Raw genomic sequence first — 10727 nt, forward strand, 5'->3', positions numbered from 1 at the left:
TTGGCTCTTGAATAATTAACTTCTGTGTTCCGGGAACTCTCCACAGGACAGAACCGAAATTAGAGTGTCTCTTCACAGAAGTTCATCCTCTCTGCACGTCTATTTATATCGATATTTCTCGACCAAACCCATCATTATTTCCTTCGTTTATTGTGTATGAGATAACCACGAATTTCGTAATACTGCTCGGTGCCTCTATCAACTAAAACAATCATAACTTGCTTTGCTTATTGTCCATGCCATCATCCTGCAATGGCCACGAAATTGTTTCATTAATGCTCGAATCGCTGGTGCTGTATTACATTACAATAAAATCATAGTACATATCTCGCCTTGCAAACACCTGGAATTTTCGGGATGGTAAAATTTTGCCACCTGTATTTAGATCGCGTTTTATTGAACCTGCAATGTGGTGTTGTTGTTATTCTAATCAGTCTTATCTTAAAAGTACAACTAAATTACAGTTATGTATAAATATGTCCTCTGTGACCCATTTGACTCGTGCAGTTGTATAAGTGGGATGAACCTACGTGAAAAAATGATCTTTGCACATTGCAAGTACAAATGATGGGAAAATGCTTCCATATTTATGTATTAGTTAAATATACTAAACCATATAGATTATTAGTAAGGTATTTATAGAATGATATTAGTGCAATCAGTTTTAAACCAATTAGCAGTTTACTGGCGCATTTATTTCTTCTTCGGGCGAGTATTATTAATAACATGAATATATTATCAGCTAATTTTATACGGGGGTCAAGCTGAAAGGAGGAAATACTATCTCATAAAACTTGAGAGTATTTCATTACCAAAGAATATGGGAGGCTGGGCTTGATTGATTTGCGCTCTTTCATAAAAGCCTTATTGTGCAAGTCACTATGGAGAGCTATACAGGGTGAGGGTCCATGGAGTTACATGATTCAGATGAAGTACTTAGGCAGGAAGAGCTTATAAATCTGGTTCAGGAAAGGTTCCATTGGTGCTTCATATGGGTCTCCAATCTGGCTTAGTTTTGGCAGGATTGAACCGTATTTCTTAAAGAATTTAATTTGGCATTTTCAAACTGGAAGTAAGATACTTATTGGCAAAGATCGTTTCAAATGCGGCACTGAAGAGTTAAATATACCTGAATCCTTACTGAATTTCTTTCATAGAAGAGGTATGTTTTATTGGGACACTTTGATTGCTGGTTGGCAAGGCCCCATCCCGATGTGGAACGAAGCTGGCGATTTGCAAATGCCCCAGGAGATTGCACATCAATGGGTTCGCATTAGGAAGGTTCTTCGGAACTGTGGCTGTGGCTTTGACTATCTAACATGGAACATTTCGAAAGAAATAAATGTTGTGAGAGTAAAAGAGGTTTATCAACATATGATATTGCAGCAGATTCCCTACACCCTTGTTTTTCCTCAGATTTTCTGGAAGGATGGCTGCCCATCGAAAATGATCCTATTTGTTTGGCTTGCTTTTCACAACAGAAATTTAACATGGGAGAATTTAATGAAAAGAGGATGGCACGGCCCAAATATTTGTGCATTATGCAGATGAGACGGGAAAGTAATGTGCATTTATTTTTAAAATGTAAAAAAACGAAGCAGATATGGCTGGCATTAGAAAAAGAATATGGTTTTCAGCACTGCTCACAGGATTCAATTTATGAATGGATTCTATGGTGTAGCAGACAGAAAGAAACATGGCGAAGGATTTTTATCCTTTCCCCGTGGAACATTTGGAAGTGGCGCAACCTCAACATCTTTAAAGGCTCTAATTCCTCATGCTCAGAAATCATAGATAGGATTTCTACTAATTTTGATGCCCTCCCACAAAACTATACCAATAAAAAAAAGATTGTTTCCTAATTGCAATCAATGGAATGCTCAACTTTCCCATTAGCGTTCTCGACGATGCTGAATAGCTAGGTGTGTGTGGATGTGGTTTTATCATTATGATGAACGAAAACACTCATTTCTCCATCCATTGGAATGGAGGTTCTGCTCTAACAGCAAGGCGGAGGCTATGGCTCTTGCTGGAATCCTTAAATTTTTTCTTTTCCTTGATATTCAACACGTATCAGTATTTGGAGATTCAAAAGTTATGGTTGATTTTGTATCAAGGAAAAATCACTTCAAAAGTTATGGTCGATTTCGTATCAAGGAAAAATCACATTTTTGTGCCTCACCTGACTTGCTGGATGGATAGGATCAACTATTTCTGGGGCTACATGGTCGGAAGTTCTATTGATCACATCTGTAGGGACAAAAATATGAAAGTTGATGCTCTTTCTAAATTGGGCCTCCTATCTTCTCCAAGTTTATGGTATTTACAGATTTTCTCTAAGGGAGATACCTTTCAGATCCACGAATTTGCTCTACCGTATTTCTAGTCTCTGCTAGTTTGCATGTCTTTCTGCATATGTATTTTGTGATTATGCATATAGCCTCACTATATTATGTGAATCATAATATTTTGTAGAACTATCAGAGCTAGTTTGATTAGTCGCTGATTATCATTAGATAGATATACCCACATGGAGATCCTTTTATGAGCAATGTATTTGACCAAAAGTTTTTTTATAGGTCATCTCAATGTAATTATTATGGAACTCTTATATCTCTCATATAATATATTAATGCTTTTTGGTTCTCGAAAATTTATAGAATTTGGGTGAATTTACTTTAAATTATATTGTTCTCCAAATGTCAATAGAAATCATGGGATATTATTTCACTTAAAAAACATAATGCTCAAACAAATAATAAAATAAGTGACATATAATTTTTAAAAATTATTATAAAGGTTGGATTTTAATATAATTAAAATAATTAATATATATATATATATATATAAAGGTTTAATAATTTATAAAGAATTATCGTATAGTAATAATTGATTCACATAAAATTATGATTTCAATTTTTAATAATTAGATAAAAATTAGTATTTAATATGTTTTTTCTTTAAATTTTTAATAATTTATATAAAATTATAATTCTAATTTTTAATAATTTACATAAAAATTATTATTTAATAAATAATTTATATTAGATATATTTATTACCTTAATTAATATCCATTACTAACATATATTAATTTAAGTCACATTAGTTTGTTATATCAATTATTAATATATGGATTATTAGTTTCATATTTATATTAATTTGGATGAACTTAAATTAAAATAATGTTACAAATAGTTATTAGTTTCAGTTATTAATATATGGAATATTAGTTTCATATTTATATTAATTTGGATGAACTTACATTAAAATAATATTGCAAATAAAATAAATATACTTGTCAAAATTCTAAAATGGTGAGAAGTTTAATTTCAAATATTATATTTTAATATAATATTATAAGACTCAACGTATGCATTTTTTTCTAAATAGTAAATAAAAATTATAATAGTTAATAATATGATTTTTTATTTAAAAATTAGATTGGTTTTTTAATAATTTATATAAAATATATAACAGTTATAAACCAGAAATTATTTACATCGCATTCATTTATTTACCAAATCATTAAGAAATCCCACTTCATAACTTCAGTGTTGGATAAATAGAAAGAGTAGTTTCAACTCTTATAATCTATTGTATATTAAATAGGCCAAACATGCTCCTAATCAATAGGTTATTATAACCTAGAAAAATAAATATATATATTTACAAGATTCTATGAGGTTTTCATGTGTCTAATGGTTTTTAATATAGTGAAATAATTATCCTTTCTTCAATCAAATTATGCAAACCATGGTCTAAATAGGAAAACCTTGAATAATAAAAAAAAGAAGGGAAAACAAAATAAATTCGATACCATCGAAGGCTACCACTATAGAGATCATGTTATGTTATTGTATGCAAACATTGATGAAAAAATCATTAAATATTTAAATCAATGATAAACATAATTTTTTAACCAAAAAACATTGTCATGATATGGAAAATCATATGGTATTCAATTTGGCACTAATCCTAATTTTTTATGGAAAATCATTCACATTGGCGGTAGTGGATAATTCCTACTTATGGAAAACATATAGATCTATTAGAGATTTCAAATGTCTCCCATTAGGTAGAAGGTAAAAAGTTCCTATTGTTTTTACTTTTCCCCAAAATCTTTTCTTTCATATCATACATTATACTTTTTTTAGTGCATGTTCTTTTTTGTGATTTATCTTCCTTCTTCTTCCCTTGTTTTCCAAAATGCTTGTTACTCCTTTTCCATAAATCCACATTCCTCTTTTACTTTGTCTTTTCATCTTCCATCATCAGTCTTTCTCTTCTACTTCTTCTCCTACTCTTTTTTCATTTCTCCTCATTATTCCTCTTCCTCCTCCTCATTCTCTTTCCCCAATTCCTTCATTCTCTTCCACTTTATCTTATACTCCTCTTCCCTTATTCTCACCTCTTTCTATGCCCTTTGTTGCTCTTTCTCTTTCTACAATTTGAGTATTTCCCTCTTTATGTGTCCTATTTTTTCTTTAATTTCCGATTCCTCAATATCAATAACTATCATATGCTTACTCAGGGAAATAGTGTCTTTGATTTTTATCCTAATTTTGGTTGACCAATTGTAGAACTTCAATCCATCACTAGTAGTTTTGAATTTTCTCTTAAAAATGCATATCTCCTCTTTATTATGAAAATAACGAACTTAGCTATTTTTTCAAGGTCTTGAATCTCCTAAAATATTTGCAACACTAACTCTAAATTCTTGGCTCCTTAAAATGGAATATTGAAAGGAGAGTGATTATGGTTATATGTATAGCTTTAACAGTAATGTTGTTTTTTAATAATCCCCTTGGGATCATTCCCCCATAAGTCAAATGAATGTCTTCAACCCTTTTAGCCTCCAAGTGCAGCATGATGGGGATTGCTTAGTGTACAAATTCTAACCAGGGTTGGAAAATAAGATCAAATTGTCTTTGGGCTCATTTTTAAGGAAGAAATAATACCAATAGCAATAGTTTAGTATGATATTTCTCTCCTAGTCAATCTTTTGGATCTATATTTGGGAAAAATATGAGGTGCATAGTCACAACCATATACACAAATATAGGAATATTCCTCATCTATATTACCAATCACAAATATCTTTGAGAGAAGTCATAACATCATGAATGATTTTAAGAGGAAACACTATTTTTAGTATAAAAAACAAATGAATAATGAAGTAATTTCATATATTATAGAAGTGATATTTGTTGTTTCTATCCAAAATTTTAGAATATTGCATATGAATGAGTTCATCCAAAAAATCCAATACCACATCATGAGAGGAAAAGGGGTTATAGCACAAACAACATCTATAAGATATGCAGACATAAAGGAACCTGGACATTGTTTAGGTGGGTCCTCTTGAGATTTCTTAACCTATATATGAAGATTTGAGGCTAAAATATGTGCCTAGTTCAATCTAGTAGAATTTTTAATGACTTGGAGCATTATATAGGTCCATTCTAATCTAAAATTTTGCAACACTGGCTTCTCCATACAATCGTCATGAATTGGAAGCTAAGAAAAAATGGGTTTTCTAGAGTTGGTTCGCAACGTACAACTCATTTTAAACAACCCTAAATGAATTTGGGTTGTAACATTGGTCTTTGTGTATCAATGGTGTAGGCTTTTGAGCTTCAATTATCTCTTTCCTTCAAATTACTCTAGACATTATTTATTGAGATTCCTTTTTGTTAGGAATAACTTATAAATATCTTAAATACTCTCTGGTCTAAAAGACCCTACAACTTGATTGGAATATTTTATAACAATACAAGTCTAAAAATATGTGTGGGAATTTATCCAATGTACCATATCATAATATGAAAGAATGGTTGGGCGAGTAGCAATTGTATACATTTTGTACTTTCTAATATCAATAAAATTGACCATCTCTTCATTATATTCATCTTCAAAGTTTCATTCTTAAAGATAGATTTAAATATTCCCTCACTCCCATTAACATTTCAATCCAACGTTAAGTATGATGTATCTAAAAAGAACACTGAGTTAGAGATATTCTCTTCTTTCTCCTTGTTAGTGACTAGATTTACCTCAGGCTGAAAAGGTAGGATCGAGGGCCAACATCAAACCACACTAAGTCTGGTAGCTAGCCCTACCATGTCAGGAGAGGGCTCTCTCTGGGTCAATATCAGCAAATTATGATCGATGAGGGCTTGAGATGACTGAAATATATACTAATCTTAGGCTAGGTATAAGTGCAAGAGAATTTGATTTGATAAAATGGAGTTTTGTTGGCTCAGATGGAAAGGTAGATTTTGGGTGTGAGGATTGAGGCTCAGTCCTGCAAAGATCTCAATAGGACAAGGTAGGCAATCGTTTTTGGCACTTAAAAATGAATGAGATGGAAGGAATAGATAGGTGAGGTGTTGAAGAGGGAAAGAGCAACCATGGATCCTCCCCAAACAGCTGAAAACATCAAATAACTAAAGAAAACTTCAAGTAGAGCACTGCAATTTCAATGGATTCTACTTACACTCTTGTTTGTTTAGTTTAGAAGAAACAAGATAGAGAATGGCATACATGACACATAAGAAAATTCACAATTACAAAAGAAATCATTGTACCAATACAAATTGCCACATGAATCCCAAAGAGTGCTACAAATCCTGGTCTCAATTCCTTAGCCAAAAAATGCTAATATGAATGTACAAGTAAGTTCTTTTCTTTCTCAAGAGTCCAACCATGCTAATGACTGAAAAACAACATAATATAGATAACCATAGCTCATGCTTGCCTCTAGGGGTCGAGCTCACATGTTTAGGAGTTGTTTCAACTAATTCTAAACTGAGAAATAGAAATTAGGCAACAAAACAACATGGCTCTAGAAACAAGGGAACTGATTCATTCAGTTGCAAACCAACTTTTTATGGATGAATCTGCCTCCATGAGTGAAAATTTGACATATTTACATCATGATCCATCAATTTACATTTAATTACATCACAAATTTGCCATTAGGAAAGTGAAAAAGTCAAACTGGCCAAAGCTGGGTGAAAAACAGAGTATACTTGGTCAAACTGGCAAAATTTCCTCTATGCCCCGCGCCTGATTCTCTATGCATAATGCCTGTTTGGACCCACTTTTGGAGGCCTTCCCGTTGTCCAAAAGAGCTCCAGGTGTGCTTTTTGGAAAGGTCCGCCTGTCTACTTTCCAACCCAAGTAGAATTTTTCAATTTTGCCACCATTCCCCCCCCCCCAAAAGTTAGTTCTCCCAACACTACTTCCTGTGTGTCAAAATAGGGGGAGTGAGGTCATTTTTTGAGTGTTTTTGACCTTTTTGAGGGCTCAAAACTTGCCCAAATTTCTTGGCCATTGGTAGGAAAGCATATTATTCATGCCAAATCTAAAAATGCTGAGTTTTTGTGCTTTGGAGGCTCCTAGCAAAAGTGAGTGCCACGTGGCGCGGTGCATAGGGTAGAAAAACCTGTTTTTTGTGCCAAAAATTTCAAAAATACAAAAAGTGCTCCAATTTTTTTGAAATTTGGATTGAGTCTTCTCCATCAAACATTGTGTTGGGCCAAGGAAGCCTTAGCCAATATCTAAAGTCCTGCATATTCTTTTTGCCTCCTTGATGCTCTCTTCAACTTTGCGTTTAAACTCCTGATTCTCACTTGGCACACCAAGTTCCTTGACAAGTAATGATATGATAGGTTTCTAAGCATATTCTTCTCATTGATGGCCTTTTCTAGCTTCCTCTCCAAGTGTATATTGGCTCTTTACAGCCATGACTCCCTATCGGCATTAACCTCTTGCTCAAGTGAAGTGAACTCCACCCTCCTCCTTTGGGCAGCTTGGCGATTCTCGAATATGTTTGCCACCTCTATGAGGCCTCCTGGGTGCATATACCTCTGTGGGAGAGTCACTGTGTGTCTCTTCTTCATGATCATATGACGGATCAGGTTCCATCTCTACTAGAAAGTGAGTTTTCTTGATGAAAAATAGGAAAATTATGGTGTTTCTTGATTTTCTGCCACCAAGGGAAAAAATGATATGAGGGACTGTGGGTGGAGGAAACAATGAGGGATTTAGGGACTATTGGGGTAGGATTTAGTTAAGGAAATAGGGAATTAAGGAAGGTTTTGGGAGCTTTTGGTATAGGACTCAGGTTTGGGAATTTGTATTTGGGATTGGGATATGGGATTCGTGAATTTAGGGATATATGAGTTTAGGGAATAGGGAAGTGAGGGAAAATGGGGTGAGGGAGTAGAAAGGTGATGAAATGACTTGGCAGCCAAATAATTGATACAAACCCTAGCACTGTTTTCTTTGGAGAGAGAGATAGGGTTTTATTTTCTTAGCCAACCACCATAAGACAACCACCATCAAACAAGCACCAAAATTGGATGAAAAGCAGTGATTAGAGGTTCAACCTACTTGCACAAATGATGATCCAAGCATATTGGGTGATTTGGAATGAATTGGTGAAGATTTCAGGCTTGCCGGGTGTATTCGTCATGCATCAAACCCAACGCACCGTGCTAGTTATGTGCACAGTGCCCATGTAAATTTTCACTGGAAATCGCAGCCCAATGTGCCGCGCCAGTTATGTGCGCCGCGCCAGCTGCCCAATGTGCCACGCCACCAAACCCTATGTGTAGCTCTTTTTGCAGGAGACTTTTTGAGGCCTTCCCAGTGTCCAAATTAGGCCAAGCATAGCTCTTTGGGAATTTTATTGAGTCTACTTTCCAACACAACTATAATTTTTCAATTTGGAGTTCATTTTCCCTGTCAAAAATCAAATCTCCCAAGACTGGTCAAAATGTGCCAAATGAAGGTGCCTCAAGGCAGAGTGATGTTGCAGTCAACTTTTGAAGGTCTTCCTCAACTCCAAATTGAGCTCACGATAGCTCATTGGAAATCGCGTTGTGTCTAGTTATCATTTAACTCATCAAGAAAGTAATTTGGCCAACCAAGCTAGGAAAAATCTTGATTTTCCCAAGGTCACTTCAGAGGTGCATCAATTCTCCTGAGGCAACTGTATCTTTGAAATTTCTCTAAAACTATGACACCTGTGTAAAAATTGAAGGAGGTTTTCATTCCTTGGCCTATTGTGGACAAAAACCTCTCTCAATGTTCCCAAATTCGTCTTTTCTTTCTCAGAAACATCATTGGAGTAAAACCTATCTCGATATGTGGAACAGGGCATTTGTCGAAATGAAGTGAAATGAAGGGGATAAGGGGCTTCTAAATTCTTGAGAAAATTTTTGGAAGTAGGGAGGGATGATAAGAAGCAGGAAAAAGTTGAATTTCAAAGATTGAGTGAGGGGAAGGGGTCCAAAAGGGCAAAACATATGTCTAGCCTAGAAAATTGCCAAGTTGTAGCAGGAAACTAGGGTTTGTGCAAAAATGAGGAATTTGGGGGATCTCAGTGATGGGAAGTGTTTAATAAGGTACATTAAGGATAGGGGAAGGTTTATGAACATCAGGATACAAGTTTTGCTGATGATTTGACCATCCAAGAGAAATTGCCTTCAAACCCCTAGGAGAGGGAAATGAACCTTACCTAGGTGCAATTGAAGCATGAAAAAGGTATAAAATGACCCAGTGGAACTTGACATGATGATGAAAACTCTCTGAATGATGGTACACTCAGCTGAATGGTGACATGGATTGACATTTGGACAACTTTGAAAGGAGTGAAAACAAACTGTAGACCTAATACCTAGTGACCAAATTTTACTTGAAGACTCACTAAAATGACAAAATTTGACCTTAACACCTTAAAATGACTTTGTAAGAGCATGTCTAACACTAACACTCCTCTAAATGGGATTATGATATGATGTAGGAGCATCTGGACTTAGCCAACAATGTGAAAACTTGTTCACATGTTATGGCTAAAAGAGGTTGAAATTCATTGACCTGATTGGTAAAAAAATAGTTTTACTGAGAGGGTTGGATCTCTCAAGAAATTAGTTATAATTCATTATTGTAATCAGTTAGAGACTGTCTTATTTTAGATTCAGAGATAGAGATTGTTAGCATAGATCTAGGAGTTAGAGATTTGTTGTTAGATATAGTTAGAGTGTTTATCGATGAATAAAAGGAAGGAGAATGTAATGAGTGAGGGAGGAGTGGAGCGAGAGCAGAGAGAGTGAGTGGATCATATTCTTTTGGAGACAGAGGTCTCTATTGATGTAATATGGCCTAAGGCCGAGACTCTGTTATTGTTTATGGTGAATAAAGCAGTGTTGCATGCATAATGATCTAAACAGCCCATGGAGGCCTTCCAATGCTTGCTTTTCTTTGATTCGAAGGATATTGATGTTGTCCCTGTGTTTTTCATACTTTTAATGGTCATATTGTGTTAAACGGTCATTTGGCGAGTGCATTCCACTGTTCTGATTTCGAAAGCAGAAAACCCAAATACACTAAGTATCGGGCATAAAATTCGGATTGAAAATCCGGACTTCAAATCCTTTAGACGGAGGTTTTGAATACTATCAGGTCCATAGAACCCAAATCGCATCGCCCCTGTGTATTTACTTGTTATATTTCTGAAAGCCATTACAAAGAGAAATCACGCTAAACACTTAGTGGATTCGGGAAAGCGAATCTGAAAACTTATCCACGGGAGTTTTGAGCCTTATTGGGTTTGACAATAGATCGCATCACGCAATCGGATCGATGCACACCAAAGGCTTGTCCCCAAACCCTTTGCGATATGCAATCGCCGACATGTCGCATCGGTAGTCGGGAGCA

Source organism: Pinus tabuliformis, chromosome 1_1 (genome assembly GCF_031772625.1).
Source record: "Pinus tabuliformis cultivar Carrire ecotype Pingquan chromosome 1_1, CPIR1, whole genome shotgun sequence".
Classification (NCBI taxonomy): domain Eukaryota; kingdom Viridiplantae; phylum Streptophyta; class Pinopsida; order Pinales; family Pinaceae; genus Pinus; species Pinus tabuliformis.